This window comes from Pseudophryne corroboree, chromosome 8, assembly GCF_028390025.1.
Source record: "Pseudophryne corroboree isolate aPseCor3 chromosome 8, aPseCor3.hap2, whole genome shotgun sequence".
In the NCBI taxonomy this organism is placed as follows: Eukaryota; Metazoa; Chordata; class Amphibia; order Anura; family Myobatrachidae; genus Pseudophryne; species Pseudophryne corroboree.
The window spans coordinates 152,691,343-152,717,207 of record NC_086451.1 but is presented as its reverse complement, the minus strand read 5'-3'; positions in this window follow the sequence as shown (position 1 = coordinate 152,717,207).

Sequence of the window (25,865 nt, the reverse complement as noted above, 5' to 3'; positions counted from 1 at the left end):
AGGTACTAAACATAATATATTCTATGGGGTGTCAAAAGCAAGTCATTAGAATACTTTCCTACTAAATTCATAACACATAAGCATTTACTATTTGAGTAAACAAAGAGAACATAAAGCTATCTATTGTGTTTCACTAAAAAGTCCATTGGAAGACTTGACTATTGTTGTTAAAAGACATAGGCATTCATATTATAGAGCCACAAACCACACTAGTAAAATAAAAACGTGATAACATGGGATTCAAACCAATGACAGTCTTAATTTGATAGTGCAAACCCTACTAACTGTGCTAACCAGACTGTGCATACCCAACTCACAATTTATCAGAGATTTAAGTGAATAAGCTACAGTGTCCAAGGTACTAAACATAATATATTCTATGGGGTGTCAAAAGCAAGTCATTAGAATACTTTCCTACTAAATTCATAAGACATAAGCATTTAGTATTTGAGTAAACAAAGAGAACATAAAGCTATCTATTGTGTTTCACTAAAAAGTCCATTGGAAGTCTTGACTATTGTTGTTAAAAGACATAGGCATTCATATTATAGAGCCACAAACCACACTAGTAAAATAAAAACATGATAACATGGAATTCGAACCAATGACAGTCTTAATTTGATAGTACAAACCCAACACCTTACTAACTGTGCTAACCAGACTGTGCATAGCAGGCATTCAATTTATCAGAGATTTAAGTGAATAAGCTACAGTGTCCAAGGTATTAAACATAATATATTATATGGGGTGTCATAAGCAAGTCATTAGAATACTTTCCTACTGAATTTATAAGACATAAGCATTCAATATTTGAGTAAACAAAGTGAAAATAAAGCTATCTATTGGGTTTCACTAAAAAGTCCATTGGAAGACTTGACTATTGTTGTTAAAAGACATAGGCATTCATATTATAGAGCCACAAACCACACTAGTAAAATAAAAACGTGATAACATGGGATTCAAACCAATGACAGTCTTAATTTGATAGTGCAAACCCAACACCACACTAACTGTGCTAACCAGACAGTGCATACCAGACACACAATTTATCAGAGATTTAAGTGAATAAGCTACAATGTCCAAGGTACTAAACATAATATATTCTATGGGGTGTCAAAAGCAAGTCATTAGAATACTTTCCTACTAAATTCATAAGACATAAGCATTTAGTATTTGAGTAAACAAAGAGAACATAAAGCTATCTATTGTGTTTCACTTAAAAGTCCATTGGAAGACTTGACTATTGTTGTTAAAAGACATAGGCATTCATATTATAGAGCCACAAACCACACTAGTAAAATAAAAACGTGATAACATGGGATTCAAACCAATGACAGTCTTAATTTGATAGTGCAAACCCAACACCACACTAACTGTGCTAACCAGACAGTGCATACCAGACACACAATTTATCAGAGATTTAAGTGAATAAGCTACAATGTCCAAGGTACTAAACATAATATATTCTATGGGGTGTCATAAGCAAGTCATTAGAATACTTTCCTACTAAATTTATAAGACATAAGCATTCAATATTTGAGTAAACAAAGAGAAAATAAAGCTATCTATTGGGTTTCACTAAAAAGTCCATTGGAAGGCTTGACTATTGTTGTTAAAAGACATAGGCATTCATATTATAGAGCCACAAACCACACTAGTAAAATAAAAACGTGATAACATGGGATTCAAACCAATGACAGTCTTAATTTGATAGTGCAAACCCAACACCTTACTAACTGTGCTAACCAGACAGTGCATACCATACACACAATTTATCAGAGATTTAAGTGAATAAGCTACAATGTCCAAGGTACTAAACATAATATATTCTATGGGGTGTCATAAGCAAGTCATTAGAATACTTTCCTACTAAATTTATAAGACATAAGCATTCAATATTTGAGTAAACAAAGAGAAAATAAAGCTATCTATTGGGTTTCACTAAAAAGTCCATTGGAAGACTTGACTATTGTTGTTAAAAGACATAGGCATTCATATTATAGAGCCACAAACCACACTAGTAAAATAAAAACATGATAACATGGGATTCAAACCAATGACAGTCTTAATTTGATAGTGCAAACCCAGCACCTTACTAACTGTGCTAACCAGACAGTGCATACCAGACACCCAATTTATCAGAGATTTAAGTGAATAAGCTACAATGTCCAAGGTACTAAACATAATATATTCTATGGGGTGTCATAAGCAAGTCATTAGAATACTTTCCTACTAAATTTATAAGACATAAGCATTCAATATTTGAGTAAACAAAGAGAAAATAAAGCTATCTATTGGGTTTCACTAAAAAGTCCATTGGAAGACTTGACTATTGTTGTTAAAAGACATAGGCATTCATATTATAGAGCCACAAACCACACTAGTAAAATAAAAACGTGATAACATGGGATTCAAACCAATGACAGTCTTAATTTGATAGTGCAAACCCAACACCACACTAACTGTGCTAACCAGACAGTGCATACCAGACACACAATTTATCAGAGATTTAAGTGAATAAGCTACAATGTCCAAGGTACTAAACATAATATATTCTATGGGGTGTCATAAGCAAGTCATTAGAATACTTTCCTACTAAATTTATAAGACATTAGCATTCAATATTTGAGTAAACAAAGAGAAAATAAACCTATCTATTGGGTTTAACTAAAAAGTCCATTGGAAGACTTGACTATTGTTGTTAAAAGATATAGGCATTCATATTATAGAGCCACAAACCACACTAGTAAAATAAAAACAGGATAACATGGTATTCGAGCCAATGACAGTCTTAATTTGATAGAGCAAACCCAACACCTTACTAACTGTGCTAACCAGACTGTGCATATGAGACTCACAATTTATCAGAGATTTAAGTGAATAAGCTACAGTGTCCAAGGTACTAAACATAATATATTCTATGGGGTGTCAAAAGCAAGTCATTAGAATACTTTCCTACTAAATTCATAAGACATAAGCATTTAGTATTTGAGTAAACAAAGAGAACATAAAGCTATTGGGTTTCACTAAAAAGTCCATTGGAAGACTTGACTATTGTTGTTAAAAGACATAGGCATTCATATTATAGAGCCACAAACCACACTAGTAAAAACATGATAACATGGGATTCGAACCAATGACAGTCTTAATTTGATAGTACAAATCCAACACCTTACTAACTGTGCTAACCAGACTGTGCATAGCAGGCATTCAATTTATCAGAGATTTAAGTGAATAAGCTACAGTGTCCAAGGTATTAAACATAATATATTATATGGGGTGTCATAAGCAAGTCATTAGAATACTTTCCTACTGAATTTACAAGACATAAGCATTCAATATTTGAGTAAACAAAGAGAAAATAAAGCTATCTATTGGGTTTCACTAAAAAGTCCATTGGAAGACTTGACTATTGTTGTTAAAAGACATAGGCATTCATATTATAGAGCCACAAACCACACTAGTAAAATAAAAACATGATAACATGGGATTCGAACCAATGACAGTCTTAATTTGATAGTGCAAACCCAACACCTTACTAACTGTGCTAACCAGACTGTGCATAGCAAGCATTCAATTTATCAGAGATTTAAGTGAATAAGCTACAGTGTCCAAGGTATTAAACATAATATATTATATGGGGTGTCATAAGCAAGTCATTAGAATACTTTCCTACTGAATTTATACGACATAAGCATTCAATATTTGAGTAAACAAAGAGAAAATAAAGCTATCTATTGGGTTTCACTAAAAAGTCCATTGGAAGACTTGACTATTGTTGTTAAAAGACATAGGCATTCATATTATAGAGCCACAAACCACACTAGTAAAATAAAAGCGTGATAACATGGGATTCAAACCAATGACATTCTTAATTTGATAGTGCAAACCCAACACCTTACTAACTGTGCTAACCAGACTGTGCATGCCAGACACACAATTTATCAGAGATTTAAGTGAATAAGCTACAATGTCCAAGGTACTAAACATAATATATTCTATGGGGTGTCATAAGCAAGTCATTAGAATACTTTCCTACTAAATTTATAAGACTTAAGCATTCAATATTTGAGTAAACAAAGAGAAAATAAAGCTATCTATTGGGTTTCACTAAAAAGTCCATTGGAAGACTTGACTATTGTTGCTAAAAGACAAAGGCATTCACAGTATAGAGCCACAAACCACACTAGTAAAAAAAAACATGATTACATGAGATTCGAACCAATGACAGTCTTAATTTGATAGTGCTATACCAACACCTTACTAACTGTGCTTTCCAAATTGTGTATACCAGACACACAATTTATCAGAGATTTAAGTGAATAAGCTACAGTGTCCAAGGTACTAAACATAATATATTATATGGGGTTTCATAAGCAAGTCATTAGAATACTTTCCTACTAAATTTATAAGACATAAGCATTCAGTATTTGAGTAAACAAAGAGAAAATAAAGCTATCTATTGGGTTTCACTAATAAGTCCATTGGAAGACTTGACTATTGTTGTTAAAAGACATAGGCATTCATATTATAGAGCCACAAACCACACTAGTAAAATAAAAACATGATAACATGGGATTCAAAGCAATGACAGTCTTAATTTGATAGAACAAACCCAACACCTTACTAACTGTGCTAACCAGACTGTGCATACCAGACGGCCAATTTTTCAGAGATTTAAGTGAATAAGCTACAGTGTCCAAGGTACTAAACATAATATATTCTATGGGGTGTCAAAAGCAAGTCATTAGAATACTTTCCTACTAAATTCATAAGACATAAGCATTTAGTATTTGAGTAAACAAAGAGAAAATAAAGCTATCTATTGGGTTTCACTAAAAAGTCCATTGGAAGACTTGACTATTGTTGTTAAAAGACATAGGCATTCATATTATAGAGCCACAAACCACACTAGTAAAATAAAAATATGATAACATGGGATTCGAACCAATGACAGTCTTAATTTGATAGTACAAACCCAACACCTTACTAACTGTGCTAACCAGACTGTACGTAGCAGGCATTCAATTTATCAGAGATTTAAGTGAATAAGCTACAGTGTCCAAGGTATTAAACATAATATATTATATGGGGTGTCATAAGCAAGTCATTAGAATACTTTCCTACTGAATTTACAAGACATAAGCATTCAATATTTGAGTAAACAAAGAGAAAATAAAGCTATCTATTGGGTTTCACTAAAAAGTCCATTGGAAGACTTGACTATTGTTGTTAAAAGACATAGGCATTCATATTATAGAGCCACAAACCACACTAGTAAAATAAAAACATGATAACATGGGATTCGAACCAATGACAGTCTTAATTTGATAGTGCAAACCCAACACCTTACTAACTGTGCTAACCAGACTGTGCATAGCAGGCATTCAATTTATCAGAGATTTAAGTGAATAAGCTACAGTGTCCAAGGTATTAAACATAATATATTATATGGGGTGTCATAAGCAAGTCATTAGAATACTTTCCTACTGAATTTATACGACATAAGCATTCAATATTTGAGTAAACAAAGAGAAAATAAAGCTATCTATTGGGTTTCACTAAAAAGTCCATTGGAAGACTTGACTATTGTTGTTAAAAGACATAGGCATTCATATTATAGAGCCACAAACCACACTAGTAAAATAAAAACGTGATAACATGGGATTCAAACCAATGACAGTCTTAATTTGATAGTGCAAACCCAACACCTTACTAACTGTGCTAACCAGACAGTGCATACCAGACATACAATTTATCAGAGATTTAAGTGAATAAGCTACAATGTCCACGGTACTAAACATAATATATTCTATGGGGTGTCATAAGCAAGTCATTAGAATACTTTCCTACTAAATTTATAAGACATAAGCATTCAATATTTGAGTAAACAAAGAGAAAATAAAGCTATCTATTGGGTTTCACTAAAAAGTCCATTGGAAGACTTGACTATTGTTGTTAAAAGACATAGGCATTCATATTATAGAGCCACAAACCACACTAGTAAAATAAAAACGTGATAACATGGGATTCAAACCAATGACAGTCTTAATATGATAGTGCAAACCCAACACCCTACTAACTGTGCTAACCAGACTGTGCATACCAGACTCACAATTTATCAGAGATTTAAGTGAATAAGCTACAGTGTCCAAGGTACTAAACATAATATATTCTATGGGGTGTCATAAGCAAGTCATTAGAATACTTTCCTACTGAATTTATAAGACATAAGCATTCAGTATTTGAGTAAACAAAGAGAAAATACAGCTATCTATTGGGTTTCACTAAAAAGTCCATTGGAATACTTGACTATTGTTGTTAAAAGACATATGCATTCATATTATAGAGCCACAAACCACACTAGTAAAATAAAAACAGGATAACATGGTATTCGAGCCAATGACAGTCTTAATTTGATATTGCAAACCCAACACCACACTAACAGTGCTAACCAGAGTGTGCATACCAGCCTCACAATTGTCAGAGATTTAAGTGAATAAGCTACAGTGTCCAAGGTACTAAACATAATATATTCTATGGGGTGTCAAAAGCAAGTCATTAGAATACTTTCCTACTAAATTCATAACACATAAGCATTTACTATTTGAGTAAACAAAGAGAACATAAAGCTATCTATTGTGTTTCACTAAAAAGTCCATTGGAAGACTTGACTATTGTTGTTAAAAGACATAGGCATTCATATTATAGAGCCACAAACCACACTAGTAAAATAAAAACGTGATAACATGGGATTCAAACCAATGACAGTCTTAATTTGATAGTGCAAACCCTACTAACTGTGCTAACCAGACTGTGCATACCCAACTCACAATTTATCAGAGATTTAAGTGAATAAGCTACAGTGTCCAAGGTACTAAACATAATATATTCTATGGGGTGTCAAAAGCAAGTCATTAGAATACTTTCCTACTAAATTCATAAGACATAAGCATTTAGTATTTGAGTAAACAAAGAGAACATAAAGCTATCTATTGTGTTTCACTAAAAAGTCCATTGGAAGTCTTGACTATTGTTGTTAAAAGACATAGGCATTCATATTATAGAGCCACAAACCACACTAGTAAAATAAAAACATGATAACATGGAATTCGAACCAATGACAGTCTTAATTTGATAGTACAAACCCAACACCTTACTAACTGTGCTAACCAGACTGTGCATAGCAGGCATTCAATTTATCAGAGATTTAAGTGAATAAGCTACAGTGTCCAAGGTATTAAACATAATATATTATATGGGGTGTCATAAGCAAGTCATTAGAATACTTTCCTACTGAATTTATAAGACATAAGCATTCAATATTTGAGTAAACAAAGTGAAAATAAAGCTATCTATTGGGTTTCACTAAAAAGTCCATTGGAAGACTTGACTATTGTTGTTAAAAGACATAGGCATTCATATTATAGAGCCACAAACCACACTAGTAAAATAAAAACGTGATAACATGGGATTCAAACCAATGACAGTCTTAATTTGATAGTGCAAACCCAACACCACACTAACTGTGCTAACCAGACAGTGCATACCAGACACACAATTTATCAGAGATTTAAGTGAATAAGCTACAATGTCCAAGGTACTAAACATAATATATTCTATGGGGTGTCAAAAGCAAGTCATTAGAATACTTTCCTACTAAATTCATAAGACATAAGCATTTAGTATTTGAGTAAACAAAGAGAACATAAAGCTATCTATTGTGTTTCACTTAAAAGTCCATTGGAAGACTTGACTATTGTTGTTAAAAGACATAGGCATTCATATTATAGAGCCACAAACCACACTAGTAAAATAAAAACGTGATAACATGGGATTCAAACCAATGACAGTCTTAATTTGATAGTGCAAACCCAACACCACACTAACTGTGCTAACCAGACAGTGCATACCAGACACACAATTTATCAGAGATTTAAGTGAATAAGCTACAATGTCCAAGGTACTAAACATAATATATTCTATGGGGTGTCATAAGCAAGTCATTAGAATACTTTCCTACTAAATTTATAAGACATAAGCATTCAATATTTGAGTAAACAAAGAGAAAATAAAGCTATCTATTGGGTTTCACTAAAAAGTCCATTGGAAGGCTTGACTATTGTTGTTAAAAGACATAGGCATTCATATTATAGAGCCACAAACCACACTAGTAAAATAAAAACGTGATAACATGGGATTCAAACCAATGACAGTCTTAATTTGATAGTGCAAACCCAACACCTTACTAACTGTGCTAACCAGACAGTGCATACCATACACACAATTTATCAGAGATTTAAGTGAATAAGCTACAATGTCCAAGGTACTAAACATAATATATTCTATGGGGTGTCATAAGCAAGTCATTAGAATACTTTCCTACTAAATTTATAAGACATAAGCATTCAATATTTGAGTAAACAAAGAGAAAATAAAGCTATCTATTGGGTTTCACTAAAAAGTCCATTGGAAGACTTGACTATTGTTGTTAAAAGACATAGGCATTCATATTATAGAGCCACAAACCACACTAGTAAAATAAAAACATGATAACATGGGATTCAAACCAATGACAGTCTTAATTTGATAGTGCAAACCCAGCACCTTACTAACTGTGCTAACCAGACAGTGCATACCAGACACCCAATTTATCAGAGATTTAAGTGAATAAGCTACAATGTCCAAGGTACTAAACATAATATATTCTATGGGGTGTCATAAGCAAGTCATTAGAATACTTTCCTACTAAATTTATAAGACATAAGCATTCAATATTTGAGTAAACAAAGAGAAAATAAAGCTATCTATTGGGTTTCACTAAAAAGTCCATTGGAAGACTTGACTATTGTTGTTAAAAGACATAGGCATTCATATTATAGAGCCACAAACCACACTAGTAAAATAAAAACGTGATAACATGGGATTCAAACCAATGACAGTCTTAATTTGATAGTGCAAACCCAACACCACACTAACTGTGCTAACCAGACAGTGCATACCAGACACACAATTTATCAGAGATTTAAGTGAATAAGCTACAATGTCCAAGGTACTAAACATAATATATTCTATGGGGTGTCATAAGCAAGTCATTAGAATACTTTCCTACTAAATTTATAAGACATTAGCATTCAATATTTGAGTAAACAAAGAGAAAATAAACCTATCTATTGGGTTTAACTAAAAAGTCCATTGGAAGACTTGACTATTGTTGTTAAAAGATATAGGCATTCATATTATAGAGCCACAAACCACACTAGTAAAATAAAAACAGGATAACATGGTATTCGAGCCAATGACAGTCTTAATTTGATAGAGCAAACCCAACACCTTACTAACTGTGCTAACCAGACTGTGCATATGAGACTCACAATTTATCAGAGATTTAAGTGAATAAGCTACAGTGTCCAAGGTACTAAACATAATATATTCTATGGGGTGTCAAAAGCAAGTCATTAGAATACTTTCCTACTAAATTCATAAGACATAAGCATTTAGTATTTGAGTAAACAAAGAGAACATAAAGCTATTGGGTTTCACTAAAAAGTCCATTGGAAGACTTGACTATTGTTGTTAAAAGACATAGGCATTCATATTATAGAGCCACAAACCACACTAGTAAAAACATGATAACATGGGATTCGAACCAATGACAGTCTTAATTTGATAGTACAAATCCAACACCTTACTAACTGTGCTAACCAGACTGTGCATAGCAGGCATTCAATTTATCAGAGATTTAAGTGAATAAGCTACAGTGTCCAAGGTATTAAACATAATATATTATATGGGGTGTCATAAGCAAGTCATTAGAATACTTTCCTACTGAATTTATAAGACATAAGCATTCAATATTTGAGTAAACAAAGAGAAAATAAAACTATCTATTGGGTTTCACTAAAAAGTCCATTGGAATACTTGACTATTGTTGTTAAAAGACATAGGCATTCATATTGTAGAGCCACAAACCACACTAGTAAAATAAAAACATGATAACATGGGATTCGAACCAATGACAGTCTTAATTTGATAGTGCAAACCCAATACCTTACTAACTGTGCTAACCAGACTGTGCATAGCAGGCATTCAATTTATCAGAGATTTAAGTGAATAAGCTACAGTGTCCAAGATATTAAACATAATATATTATATGGGGTGTCATAAGCAAGTCATTAGAATACTTTCCTACTAAATTTATAAGACATAAGCATTCAATATTTGAGTAAACAAAGAGAAAATAAAGCTATCTATTGGGTTTCACTAAAAAGTCCATTGGAAGACTTGACTATTGTTGTTAAAAGACATAGGCATTCATATTATAGAGCCACAAACCACACTAGTAAAATAAAAACATGATAACATGGGATTCGAACCAATGACAGTCTTAATTTGATAGTGCAAACCCAACACCTTACTAACTGTGCTAACCAGACTGCGCATAGCAAGCATTCAATTTATCAGAGATTTAAGTGAATAAGCTACAGTGTCCAAGGTATTAAACATAATATATTATATGGGGTGTCATAAGCAAGTCATTAGAATACTTTCCTACTAAATTTATAAGACATAAGCATTCAATATTTGAGTAAACAAAGAGAAAATAAAGCTATCTATTGGGTTTCACTAAAAAGTCGATTGGAAGACTTGACTATTGTTGTTAAAAGACATAGGCATTCATATTATAGAGCCACAAACCACACTAGTAAAATAAAAACAGGATAACATGGTATTCGAGCCAATGACAGCCTTAATTTGATAGAGCAAACCCAACACTTTACTAACTGTGCTAACCAGACTGTGCATACCAGCCTCACAATTTATCAGAGATTTAAGTGAATAAGCTACAGTGTCCAAGGTACTAAACATAATATATTCTATGGGGTGTCATAAGCAAGTCATTAGAATACTTTCCTACTGAATTCATAAGACATAAGCATTTAGTATTTGAGTAAACAAAGAGAACATAAAGCTATCTATTGGGATTCACTAAAAAGTCCATTGGAAGACTTGACTATTGTTGTTAAAAGACATAGGCATTCATATTATAGAGCCACAAACCACACTAGTAAAATAAAAACATGATAACATGGGATTCGAACCAATGACAGTCTTAATTTGATAGTACAAACCCAACACCTTACGAACTGTGCTAACCAGACTGTGCATAGCAAGCATTCAATTTATCAGAGATTTAAGTGAATAAGCTACAGTGTCCAAGGTATTAAACATAATATATTATATGGGGTGTCATAAGCAAGTCATTAGAATACTTTCCTACTGAATTTATAAGACATAAGCATTCAATATTTGAGTAAACAAAGAGAAAATAAAGCTATCTATTGGGTTTCAATAAAAAGTCCATTGGAAGACTTGACTATTGTTGTTAAAAGACATAGGCATTCATATTATAGAGCCACAAACCACACTAGTAAAATAAAAACGTGATAACATGGGATTCAAACCAATGACAGTCTTAATTTGATAGTGCAAACCCAACACCACACTAACTGTGCTAACCAGACAGTGCATACCAGACACACAATTTATCAGAGATTTAAGTGAATAAGCTAAGATGTCCAAGGTGCTAAACATAATATATTCTATGGGGTGTCATAAGCAAGTCATTAGAATACTTTCCTACTAAATTTATAAGACATAAGCATTCAATATTTGAGTAAACAAAGAGAAAATAAAGCTATCTATTGGGTTTCACTAAAAAGTCCATTGGAAGACTTGACTATTGTTGTTAAAAGACATAGGCATTCATATTATAGAGCCACAAACCACACTAGTAAAATAAAAACATGACAACATGGGATTCGAACCAATGGCAGTCTTAATTTGATAGTGCAAACCCCACAACTTACTAACTGTGCTAACCAGACTGTGCATAGCAGGCATTCAATTTATCAGAGATTTAAGTGAATAAGCTACAGTGTCCAAGGTATTAAACATAATATATTATATGGGGTGTCATAAGCAAGTCATTAGAATACTTTCCTACTGAATTTATAAGACATAAGCATTCAATATTTGAGTAAACAAAGAGAAAATAAAGCTATCTATTGGGTTTCACTAAAAAGTCGATTGGAAGACTTGACTATTGTTGTTAAAAGACATAGGCATTCATATTATAGAGCCACAAACCACACTAGTAAAATAAAAACGTGATAACATGGGATTCAAACCAATGACAGTCTTAATTTGATAGTGCAAACCCAACACCTTACTAACTGTGCTAACCAGACAGTGCATACCAGACACACAATTTATCAGAGATTTAAGTGAATAAGCTACAATGTCCAAGGTACTAAACATAATATATTCTATGGGGTGTCATAAGCAAGTCATTAGAATACTTTCCTACTAAATTTATAAGACATAAGCATTCAATATTTGAGTAAACAAAGAGAAAATAAAGCTATCTATTGGGTTTCACTAAAAAGTCCATTGGAAGACTTGACTATTGTTGTTAAAAGACATAGGCATTCATATTATAGAGCCACAAACCACACTAGTAAAATAAAAACAGGATAACATGGTATTCGAGCCAATGACAGCCTTAATTTGATAGAGCAAACCCAACACTTTACGAACTGTGCTAACCAGACTGTGCATAGCAAGCATTCAATTTATCAGAGATTTAAGTGAATAAGCTACAGTGTCCAAGGTATTAAACATAATATATTATATGGGGTGTCATAAGCAAGTCATTAGAATACTTTCCTACTGAATTTATAAGACATAAGCATTCAATATTTGAGTAAACAAAGAGAAAATAAAGCTATCTATTGGGTTTCAATAAAAAGTCCATTGGAAGACTTGACTATTGTTGTTAAAAGACATAGGCATTCATATTATAGAGCCACAAACCACACTAGTAAAATAAAAACGTGATAACATGGGATTCAAACCAATGACAGTCTTAATTTGATAGTGCAAACCCAACACCACACTAACTGTGCTAACCAGACAGTGCATACCAGACACACAATTTATCAGAGATTTAAGTGAATAAGCTAAGATGTCCAAGGTGCTAAACATAATATATTCTATGGGGTGTCATAAGCAAGTCATTAGAATACTTTCCTACTAAATTTATAAGACATAAGCATTCAATATTTGAGTAAACAAAGAGAAAATAAAGCTATCTATTGGGTTTCACTAAAAAGTCCATTGGAAGACTTGACTATTGTTGTTAAAAGACATAGGCATTCATATTATAGAGCCACAAACCACACTAGTAAAATAAAAACATGACAACATGGGATTCGAACCAATGGCAGTCTTAATTTGATAGTGCAAACCCCACAACTTACTAACTGTGCTAACCAGACTGTGCATAGCAGGCATTCAATTTATCAGAGATTTAAGTGAATAAGCTACAGTGTCCAAGGTATTAAACATAATATATTATATGGGGTGTCATAAGCAAGTCATTAGAATACTTTCCTACTGAATTTATAAGACATAAGCATTCAATATTTGAGTAAACAAAGAGAAAATAAAGCTATCTATTGGGTTTCACTAAAAAGTCCATTGGAAGACTTGACTATTGTTGTTAAAAGACATAGGCATTCATATTATAGAGCCACAAACCACACTAGTAAAATAAAAACGTGATAACATGGGATTCAAACCAATGACAGTCTTAATTTGATAGTGCAAACCCAACACCTTACTAACTGTGCTAACCAGACAGTGCATACCAGACACACAATTTATCAGAGATTTAAGTGAATAAGCTACAGTGTCCAAGGTACTAAACATAATATATTATATGGGGTGTCATAAGCAAGTCATTAGAATACTTTCCTACTAAATTTATAAGACATTGGCATTCAATATTTGAGTAAACAAAGAGAAAATAAAGCTATCTATTGGGTTTCACTAAAAAGTCCATTGGAAGACTTGACTATTGTTGTTAAAAGACATAGGCATTCATATTATAGAGCCACAAACCACACTAGTAAAATAAAAACGTGATAACATGGGATTCAAACCAATGACAGTCTTAATTTGATAGTGCAAACCCAACACCTTACTAACTGTGCTAACCAGACAGTGCATACCAGACACACAATTTATCAGAGATTTAAGTGAATAAGCTACAATGTCCAAGGTACTAAACATAATATATTCTATGGGGTGTCATAAGCAAGTCATTAGAATACTTTCCTACTAAATTTATAAGACATAAGCATTCAAAATTTGAGTAAACAAAGAGAAAATAAAGCTATCTATTGGGTTTCACTAAAAAGTCCATTGGAAGACTTGACTATTGTTGTTAAAAGACATAGGCATTCATATTATAGAGCCACAAACCACACTAGTAAAATAAAAACAGGATAACATGGTATTTGAGCCAATAACAGTCTTAATTTGATAGAGCAAACCCAACACCTTACTAACTGTGCTAACCAGACTGTGCATACCAGACTCACAATTTATCAGAGATTTAAGTGAATAAGCTACAGTGTCCAAGGTACTAAACATAATATATTCTATGGGGTGTCATAAGCAAGTCATTAGAATACTTTCCTACTGAATTTATAAGACATAAGCATTCAATATTTGAGTAAACAAAGAGAAAATAAAGCTATCTATTGGGTTTCACTAAAAAGTCCATTGGAAGACTTGACTATTGTTGTTAAAAGACATAGGCATTCATATTATAGAGCCACAAACCACACTAGTAAAATAAAAACGTGATAACATGGGATTCAAACCAATGACAGTCTTAATTTGATAGTGCAAACCCAACACCACAATAACAGTGCTAACCAGAGTGTGCATACCAGACACACAATTTATTAGAGATTTAAGTGAATAAGCTACAGTGTCCAAGGTACTAAACATAATATATTCTATGGGGTGTCAAAAGCAAGTCATTAGAATACTTTCCTACTAAATTTATAAGACATAAGCATTCAATATTTGAGTAAACAAAGAGAAAATAAAGCTATCTATTGGGTTTCACTAAAAAGTCCATTGGAAGACTTGACTATTGTTGTTAAAAGACATAGGCATTCATATTATAGAGCCACAAACCACACTAGAAAATAAAAACAGGATAACATGGTATTCGAGCCAATGACAGTCTTAATTTGATAGTGCAAACCCAACACCACAATAACAGTGCTAACCAGAGTGTGCATACCAGACACACAATTTATTAGAGATTTAAGTGAATAAGCTACAGTGTCCAAGGTACTAAACATAATATATTCTATGGGGTGTCAAAAGCAAGTCATTAGAATACTTTCCTACTAAATTCATAAGACATAAGCATTTAGTATTTGAGTAAACAAAGAGAACATAAAGCTATCTATTGGGATTCACTAAAAAGTCCATTAGAAGACTTGACTATTGTTGTTAAAAGACATAGGCATTCATATTATAGAGCCACAAACCACACTAGTAAAATAAAAACTTGATAACATGGGATTCAAACCAATGACAGTCTTAATTTGATAGTGCAAACCCAACACCACACTAACTGTGCTAACCAGACAGTGCATACCAGACACACAATTTATCAGAGATTTAAGTGAATAAGCTACAATGTCCAAGGTACTAAACATAATATATTCTATGGGGTGTCATAAGCAAGTCATTAGAATACTTTCCTACTAAATTTATAAGACATAAGCATTCAATATTTGAGTAAACAAAGAGAAAATAAAGCTATCTATTGGGTTTCACTAAAAAGTCCATTGGAAGACTTGACTATTGTTGTTAAAAGACATAGGCATTCATATTATAGAGCCACAAACCACACTAGAAAATAAAAACAGGATAACATGGTATTCGAGCCAATGACAGTCTTAATTTGATAGTGCAAACCCAACACCACAATAACAGTGCTAACCAGAGTGTGCATACCAGACACACAATTTATTAGAGATTTAATTTAATAAGCTACAGTGTCCAAGGTACTAAACATAATATATTCTATGGGGTGTCAAAAGCAAGTCATTAGAATACTTTCCTACTAAATTCATAAGACATAAGCATTTAGTATTTGAGTAAACAAAGAGAACATAAAGCTATCTATTGGGATTCACTAAAAAGTCCATTAGAAGACTTGACTATTGTTGTTAAAAGACATAGGCATTCATATTATAGAGCCACAAACCACACTAGTAAAATAAAAACTTGATAACATGGGATTCAAACCAATGACAGTCTTAATTTGATAGTGCAAACCCAACACCACACTAACTGTGCTAACCAGACAGTGCATACCAGACACACAATTTATCAGAGATTTAAGTGAATAAGCTACAATGTCCAAGGTACTAAACATAATATATTCTATGGGGTGTCATAAGCAAGTCATTAGAATACTTTCCTACTAAATTTATAAGACATAAGCATTCAATATTTGAGTAAACAAAGAGAAAATAAAGCTATCTATTGGGTTTCACTAAAAAGTCCATTGGAAGACTTGACTATTGTTGTTAAAAGACATAGGCATTCATATTATAGAGCCACAAACCACACTAGAAAATAAAAACAGGATAACATGGTATTCGAGCCAATGACAGTCTTAATTTGATAGTGCAAACCCAACACCACAATAACAGTGCTAACCAGAGTGTGCATACCAGACACACAATTTATTAGAGATTTAAGTGAATAAGCTACAGTGTCCAAGGTACTAAACATAATATATTCTATGGGGTGTCAAAAGCAAGTCATTAGAATACTTTCCTACTAAATTCATAAGACATAAGCATTTAGTATTTGAGTAAACAAAGAGAACATAAAGCTATCTATTGGGATTCACTAAAAAGTCCATTAGAAGACTTGACTATTGTTGTTAAAAGACATAGGCATTCATATTATAGAGCCACAAACCACACTAGTAAAATAAAAACGTGATAACATGGGATTCAAACCAATGACAGTCTTAATTTGATAGTGCAAACCCAACACCACACTAACTGTGCTAACCAGACAGTGCATACCAGACACACAATTTATCAGAGATTTAAGTGAATAAGCTACAATGTCCAAGGTACTAAACATAATATATTCTATGGGGTGTCATAAGCAAGTCATTAGAAAACTTTCCTACTAAATTTATAAGACATAAGCATTCAATATTTGAGTAAACAAAGAGAAAATAAAGCTATCTATTGGGTTTCACTAAAAAGTCCATTGGAAGACTTGACTATTGTTGTTAAAAGACATAGGCATTCATATTATAGAGCCACAAACCACACTAGTAAAATAAAAACAGGATAACATGGTATTTGAGCCAATGACAGTCTTAATTTGATAGAGCAAACCCAACACCTTACTAACTGTGCTAACCAGACTGTGCATACCAGACTCACAATTTATCAGAGATTTAAGTGAATAAGCTACAGTGTCCAAGGTACTAAACATAATATATTCTATGGGGTGTCATAAGCAAGTCATTAGAATACTTTCCTACTGAATTTATAAGACATAAGCATTCAGTATTTGAGTAAACAAAGAGAAAATAAAGCTATCTATTGGGTTTCACTAAAAAGTCCATTGGAATACTTGACTATTGTTGTTAAAAGACATAGGCATTCATATTATAGAGCCACAAACCACACTAGTAAAATAAAAACAGGATAACATGGTATTCGAGCCAATGACAGTCTTAATTTGATAGTGCAAACCCAACACCACAATAACAGTGCTAACCAGAGTGTGCATACCAGACACACAATTTATTAGAGATTTAAGTGAATAAGCTACAGTGTCCAAGGTACTAAACATAATATATTCTATGGGGTGTCAAAAGCAAGTCATTAGAATACTTTCCTACTAAATTCATAAGACATAAGCATTTAGTATTTGAGTAAACAAAGAGAACATAAAGCTATCTATTTGGATTCACTAAAAAGTCCATTGGAAGACTTGACTATTGTTGTTAAAAGACATAGGCATTCATATTATAGAGCCACAAACCACACTAGTAAAATAAAAACATGATAACATGGGATTCGAACCAATGACAGTCTTAATTTGATAGTACAAACCCAACACCTTACGAACTGTGCTAACCAGACTGTGCATAGCAGTCATTCAATTTATCAGAGATTTAAGTGAATAAGCTACAGTGTCCAAGGTATTAAACATAATATATTATATGGGGTGTCATAAGCAAGTCATTAGAATACTTTCCTACTGAATTTATAAGACATAAGCATTCAATATTTGAGTAAACAAAGAGAAAATAAAGCTATCTATTGGGTTTCACTAAAAAGTCCATTGGAAGACTTGACTATTGTTGTTAAAAGACATAGGCATTCATATTATAGAGCCACAAACCACACTAGTAAAATAAAAACGTGACAGCATGGGATTCAAACCAATGACAGTCTTAATTTGATAGTGCAAACCCAACACCACACTAACTGTGCTAACCAGACAGTGCATACCAGACACACAATTTATCAGAGATTTAAGTGAATAAGCTACAATGTCCAAGGTACTAAACATAATATATTCTATGGGGTGTCATAAGCAAGTCATTAGAATACTTTCCTACTAAATTTATAAGACATAAGCATTCAATATTTGAGTAAACAAAGAGAAAATAAAGCTATCTATTGGGTTTCACTAAAAAGTCCATTGGAAGACTTGACTATTGTTGTTAAAAGACATAGGCATTCATATTATAGAGCCACAAACCACACTAGTAAAATAAAAACATGATAACATGGGATTCGAACCAATGACAGTCTTAATTTGATAGTGCAAACCCAACAACGTACTAACTGTGCTAACCAGACTGTGCATAGCAGGCATTCAATTTATCAGAGATTTAAGTGAATAAGCTACAGTGTCCAAGGTATTAAACATAATATATTATATGGGGTGTCATAAGCAAGTCATTAGAAAACTTTCCTACTGAATTTATAAGACATAAGCATTCAATATTTGAGTAAACAAAGAGAAAATAAAGCTATCTATTGGGTTTCACTAAAAAGTCCATTGGAAGACTTGACTATTGTTGTTAAAAGACATAGGCATTCATATTATAGAGCCACAAACCACACTAGTAAAATAAAAATGTGATAACACGGGATTCAAACCAATGACAGTCTTAATTTGATAGTGCAAACCCAACACCATACTAACTGTGCTAACCAGACAGTGCATACCAGACACTCAATTTATCAGAGATTTAAGTGAATAAGCTACAGTGTCCAAGGTACTAAACATAATATATTATATGGGGTGTCATAAGCAAGTCATTAGAATACTTTCCTACTAAATTTATAAGACATAAGCATTCAGTATTTGAGTAAACAAAGAGAAAATAAAGCTATCTATTGGGTTTCACTAAAATGTCCATTGGAAGACTTGACTATTGTTGTTAAAAGACATAGGCTTTCATATTATAGAGCCACAAACCACACTAGTAAAATAAAAACGTGATAACATGGGATTCAAACCAATGACAGTCTTAATTTGATAGTGCAAACCCAGCACCTTACTAACTGTGCTAACCAGACAGTGCATACCAGACACACAATTTATCAGAAATTTAAGTGAATAAGCTACAATGTCCAAGGTACTAAACATAATATATTCTATGGGGTGTCATAAGCAAGTCATTAGAATACTTTCCTACTAAATTTATAAGACATAAGCATTCAATATTTGAGTAAACAAAGAGAAAATAAAGCTATCTATTGGGTTTCACTAAAAAGTCCATTGGAAGACTTGACTATTGTTGTTAAAAGACATAGGCATTCATATTATAGAGCCACAAACCACACTAGTAAAATAAAAACAGGATAACATGGTATTCGAGCCAATGACAGTCTTAATTTGATAGAGCAAACCCAACACCTTACTAACTGTGCTAACCAGACTGTGCATACCAGGCTCACAATTTATCAGAGATTTAAGTGAATAAGCTACAGTGTCCAAGGTACTAAACATAATATATTCTATGGGGTGTCATAAGCAAGTCATTAGAATACTTTCCTACTGAATTTATAAGACATAAGCATTCAGTATTTGAGTAAACAAAGAGAAAATAAAGCTATCTATTGGGTTTCACTAAAAAGTCCATTGGAATACTTGACTATTGTTGTTAAAAGACATAGGCATTCATATTATAGAGCCACAACCCACACTAGTAAAATAAAAACATTGGATTCAAACCAATGACAGTCTTAATTTGATAGTGCAAGCCCAACACCACACTAACAGTGCTAACCAGAGTGTGCATACCAGACACACAATTTATTAGAGATTTAAGTGAATAAGCTACAGTGTCCAAGGTACTAAACATAATATATTCTATGGGGTGTCAAAAGCAAGTCATTAGAATACTTTCCTACTAAATTCATAAGACATAAGCATTTAGTCTTTGAGTAAACAAAGAGAAAATAAAGCTATCTATTGGGTTTCACTAAAAAGTCCATTGGAAGACTTGACTATTGTTGTTAAAAGACATAGGCATTCATATTATAGAGCCACAAACCACACTAGTAAAATAAAAACAGGATAACATGGGATTCGAACCAATGACAGTCTTAATTTGATAGTGCAAAACCAACACCTTACTAACTGTGCTAACCAAATTGTGCATACCAGACACACAATTTATCAGAGATTTAAGTGAATAAGCTACAGTGTCCAAGGTACTAAACATAATATATTCTATGAGGTGTCATAAGCAAGTCATTAGAATACTTTTCTACTGAATTTATAAGACATAAGCATTCAATATTTGAGTAAACAAAGAGAAAATAAAGCTATCTATTGGGTTTCACTAAAACGTCCATTGGAAGACTTGACTATTGTTGTTAAAAGACATAGGCATTCATATTATAGAGCCACAAACCACACTAGTAAAATAAAAACGTGATAACATGGGATTCAAACCAATGACAGTCTTAATTTGATAGTGCAAACCCAGCACCTTACTAACTGTGCTAACCAGACAGTGCATACCAGACACACAATTTATCAGAGATTTAAGTGAATAAGCTACAATGTCCAAGGTACTAAACATAATATATTCTATGGGGTGTCATAAGCAAGTCATTAGAATACTTTCCTACTAAATTTATAAGACATAAGCATTCAATATTTGAGTAAACAAAGAGAAAATAAAGCTATCTATTGGGTTTCACTAAAAAGTCCATTGGAAGACTTGACTATTGTTGTTAAAAGACATAGGCATTCATATTATAGAGCCACAAACCACACTAGTAAAATAAAAACAGGATAACATGGTATCCGAGCCGATGACAGTCTTAATTTGATAGAGCAAACCCAACACCTTACTAACTGTGCTAACCAGACTGTGCATACCAGGCTCACAATTTATCAGAGATTTAAGTGAATAAGCTACAGTGTCCAAGGTACTAAACATAATATATTCTATGGGGTGTCATAAGCAAGTCATTAGAATACTTTCCTACTGAATTTATAAGACATAAGCATTCAGTATTTGAGTAAACAAAGAGAAAATATAGCTATCTATTGGGTTTCACTAAAAAGTCCATTGGAATACTTGACTATTGTTGTTAAAAGACATAGGCATTCATATTATAGAGCCACAACCCACACTAGTAAAATAAAAACATTGGATTCAAACCAATGACAGTCTTAATTTGATAGTGCAAGCCCAACACCACACTAACAGTGCTAACCAGAGTGTGCATACCAGACACACAATTTATTAGAGATTTAAGTGAATAAGCTACAGTGTCCAAGGTACTAAACATAATATATTCTATGGGGTGTCAAAAGCAAGTCATTAGAATACTTTCCTACTAAATTCATAAGACATAAGCATTTAGTATTTGAGTAAACAAAGAGAAAATAAAGCTATCTATTGGGTTTCACTAAAAAGTCCATTGGAAGACTTGACTATTGTTGTTAAAAGACATAGGCATTCATATTGTAGAGCCACAAACCACACTAGTAAAATAAAAACATGATAACATGGGATTCGAACCAATGACAGTCTTAATTTGATAGTGCAAACCCAACACCTTACTAACTGTGCTAACCAGACTGTGCATAGCAGTCATTCAATTTATCAGAGATTTAAGTGAATAAGCTACAGTGTCCAAGGTATTAAACATAATATATTATATGGGGTGTCATAAGCAAGTCATTAGAATACTTTCCTACTAAATTTATAAGACATAAGCATTCAATATTTGAGTAAACAAAGAGAAAATAAAGCTATCTATTGGGTTTCACTAAAAAGTCCATTGGAAGACTTGACTATTGTTGTTAAAAGACATAGGCATTCATATTATAGAGCCACAAACCACACTAGTAAAATAAAAACAGGATAACATGGTATTTGAGCCAATGACAGTCTTAATTTGATAGAGCAAACCCAACACCTTACTAACTGTGCTAACCAGACTGTGCATACCAGACTCACAATTTATCAGAGATTTAAGTGAATAAGCTACAGTGTCCAAGGTACTAAACATAATATATTCTATGGGGTGTCATAAGCAAGTCATTAGAATACTTTCCTACTGAATTTATAAGACATAAGCATTCAGTATTTGAGTAAACAAAGAGAAAATAAAGCTATCTATTGGGTTTCACTAAAAAGTCCATTGGAATACTTGACTATTGTTGTTAAAAGACATAGGCATTCATATTATAGAGCCACAAACCACACTAGTAAAATAAAAACAGAATAACATGGTATTCGAGCCAATGACAGTCTTAATTTGATAGTGCAAACCCAACACCACAATAACAGTGCTAACCAGAGTGTGCATACCAGACACACAATTTATTAGAGATTTAAGTGAATAAGCTACAGTGTCCAAGGTACTAAACATAATATATTCTATGGGGTGTCAAAAGCAAGTCATTAGAATACTTTCCTACTAAATTCATAAGACATAAGCATTTAGTATTTGAGTAAACAAAGAGAACATAAAGCTATCTATTTGGATTCACTAAAAAGTCCATTGGAAGACTTGACTATTGTTGTTAAAAGACATAGGCATTCATATTATAGAGCCACAAACCACACTAGTAAAATAAAAACATGATAACATGGGATTCGAACCAATGACAGTCTTAATTTGATAGTACAAACCCAACACCTTACGAACTGTGCTAACCAGACTGTGCATAGCAGTCATTCAATTTATCAGAGATTTAAGTGAATAAGCTACAGTGTCCAAGGTATTAAACATAATATATTATATGGGGTGTCATAAGCAAGTCATTAGAATACTTTCCTACTGAATTTATAAGACATAAGCATTCAATATTTGAGTAAACAAAGAGAAAATAAAGCTATCTATTGGGTTTCACTAAAAAGTCCATTGGAAGACTTGACTATTGTTGTTAAAAGACATAGGCATTCATATTATAGAGCCACAAACCACACTAGTAAAATAAAAACGTGACAGCATGGGATTCAAACCAATGACAGTCTTAATTTGATAGTGCAAACCCAACACCACACTAACTGTGCTAACCAGACAGTGCATACCAGACACACAATTTATCAGAGATTTAAGTGAATAAGCTACAATGTCCAAGGTACTAAACATAATATATTCTATGGGGTGTCATAAGCAAGTCATTAGAATACTTTCCTACTAAATTTATAAGACATAAGCATTCAATATTTGAGTAAACAAAGAGAAAATAAAGCTATCTATTGGGTTTCACTAAAAAGTCCATTGGAAGACTTGACTATTGTTGTTAAAAGACATAGGCATTCATATTATAGAGCCACAAACCACACTAGTAAAATAAAAACATGATAACATGGGATTCGAACCAATGACAGTCTTAATTTGATAGTGCAAACCCAACAACGTACTAACTGTGCTAACCAGACTGTGCATAGCAGGCATTCAATTTATCAGAGATTTAAGTGAATAAGCTACAGTGTCCAAGGTATTAAACATAATATATTATATGGGGTGTCATAAGCAAGTCATTAGAAAACTTTCCTACTGAATTTATAAGACATAAGCATTCAATATTTGAGTAAACAAAGAGAAAATAAAGCTATCTATTGGGTTTCACTAAAAAGTCCATTGGAAGACTTGACTATTGTTGTTAAAAGACATAGGCATTCATATTATAGAGCCACAAACCACACTAGTAAAATAAAAATGTGATAACACGGGATTCAAACCAATGACAGTCTTAATTTGATAGTGCAAACCCAACACCATACTAACTGTGCTAACCAGACAGTGCATACCAGACACACAATTTATCAGAGATTTAAGTGAATAAGCTACAGTGTCCAAGGTACTAAACATAATATATTATATGGGGTGTCATAAGCAAGTCATTAGAATACTTTCCTACTAAATTTATAAGACATAAGCATTCAGTATTTGAGTAAACAAAGAGAAAATAAAGCTATCTATTGGGTTTCACTAAAATGTCCATTGGAAGACTTGACTATTGTTGTTAAAAGACATAGGCTTTCATATTATAGAGCCACAAACCACACTAGTAAAATAAAAACGTGATAACATGGGATTCAAACCAATGACAGTCTTAATTTGATAATGCAAACCCAGCACCTTACTAACTGTGCTAACCAGACAGTGCATACCAGACACACAATTTATCAGAGATTTAAGTGAATAAGCTACAATGTCCAAGGTACTAAACATAATATATTCTATGGGGTGTCATAAGCAAGTCATTAGAATACTTTCCTACTAAATTTATAAGACATAAGCATTCAATATTTGAGTAAACAAAGAGAAAATAAAGCTATCTATTGGGTTTCACTAAAAAGTCCATTGGAAGACTTGACTATTGTTGTTAAAAGACATAGGCATTCATATTATAGAGCCACAAACCACACTAGTAAAATAAAAACAGGATAACATGGTATTCGAGCCAATGACAGTCTTAATTTGATAGAGCAAACCCAACACCTTACTAACTGTGCTAACCAGACTGTGCATACCAGGCTCACAATTTATCAGAGATTTAAGTGAATAAGCTACAGTGTCCAAGGTACTAAACATAATATATTCTATGGGGTGTCATAAGCAAGTCATTAGAATACTTTCCTACTGAATTTATAAGACATAAGCATTCAGTATTTGAGTAAACAAAGAGAAAATAAAGCTATCTATTGGGTTTCACTAAAAAGTCCATTGGAATACTTGACTATTGTTGTTAAAAGACATAGGCATTCATATTATAGAGCCACAACCCACACTAGTAAAATAAAAACATTGGATTCAAACCAATGACAGTCTTAATTTGATAGTGCAAGCCCAACACCACACTAACAGTGCTAACCAGAGTGTGCATACCAGACACACAATTTATTAGAGATTTAAGTGAATAAGCTACAGTGTCCAAGGTACTAAACATAATATATTCTATGGGGTGTCAAAAGCAAGTCATTAGAATACTTTCCTACTAAATTCATAAGACATAAGCATTTAGTATTTGAGTAAACAAAGAGAAAATAAAGCTATCTATTGGGTTTCACTAAAAAGTCCATTGGAAGACTTGACTATTGTTGTTAAAAGACATAGGCATTTATATTGTAGAGCCACAAACCACACTAGTAAAATAAAAACATGATAACATGGGATTCGAACCAATGACAGTCTTAATTTGATAGTGCAAACCCAGGACCTTACTAACTGTGCTAACCAGACTGTGCATAGCAGTCATTCAATTTATCAGAGATTTAAGTGAATAAGCTACAGTGTCCAAGGTATTAAACATAATATATTATATGGGGTGTCATAAGCAAGTCATTAGAATACTTTCCTACTAAATTTATAAGACATAAGCATTCAATATTTGAGTAAACAAAGAGAAAATAAAGCTATCTATTGGGTTTCACTAAAAAGTCCATTGGAAGA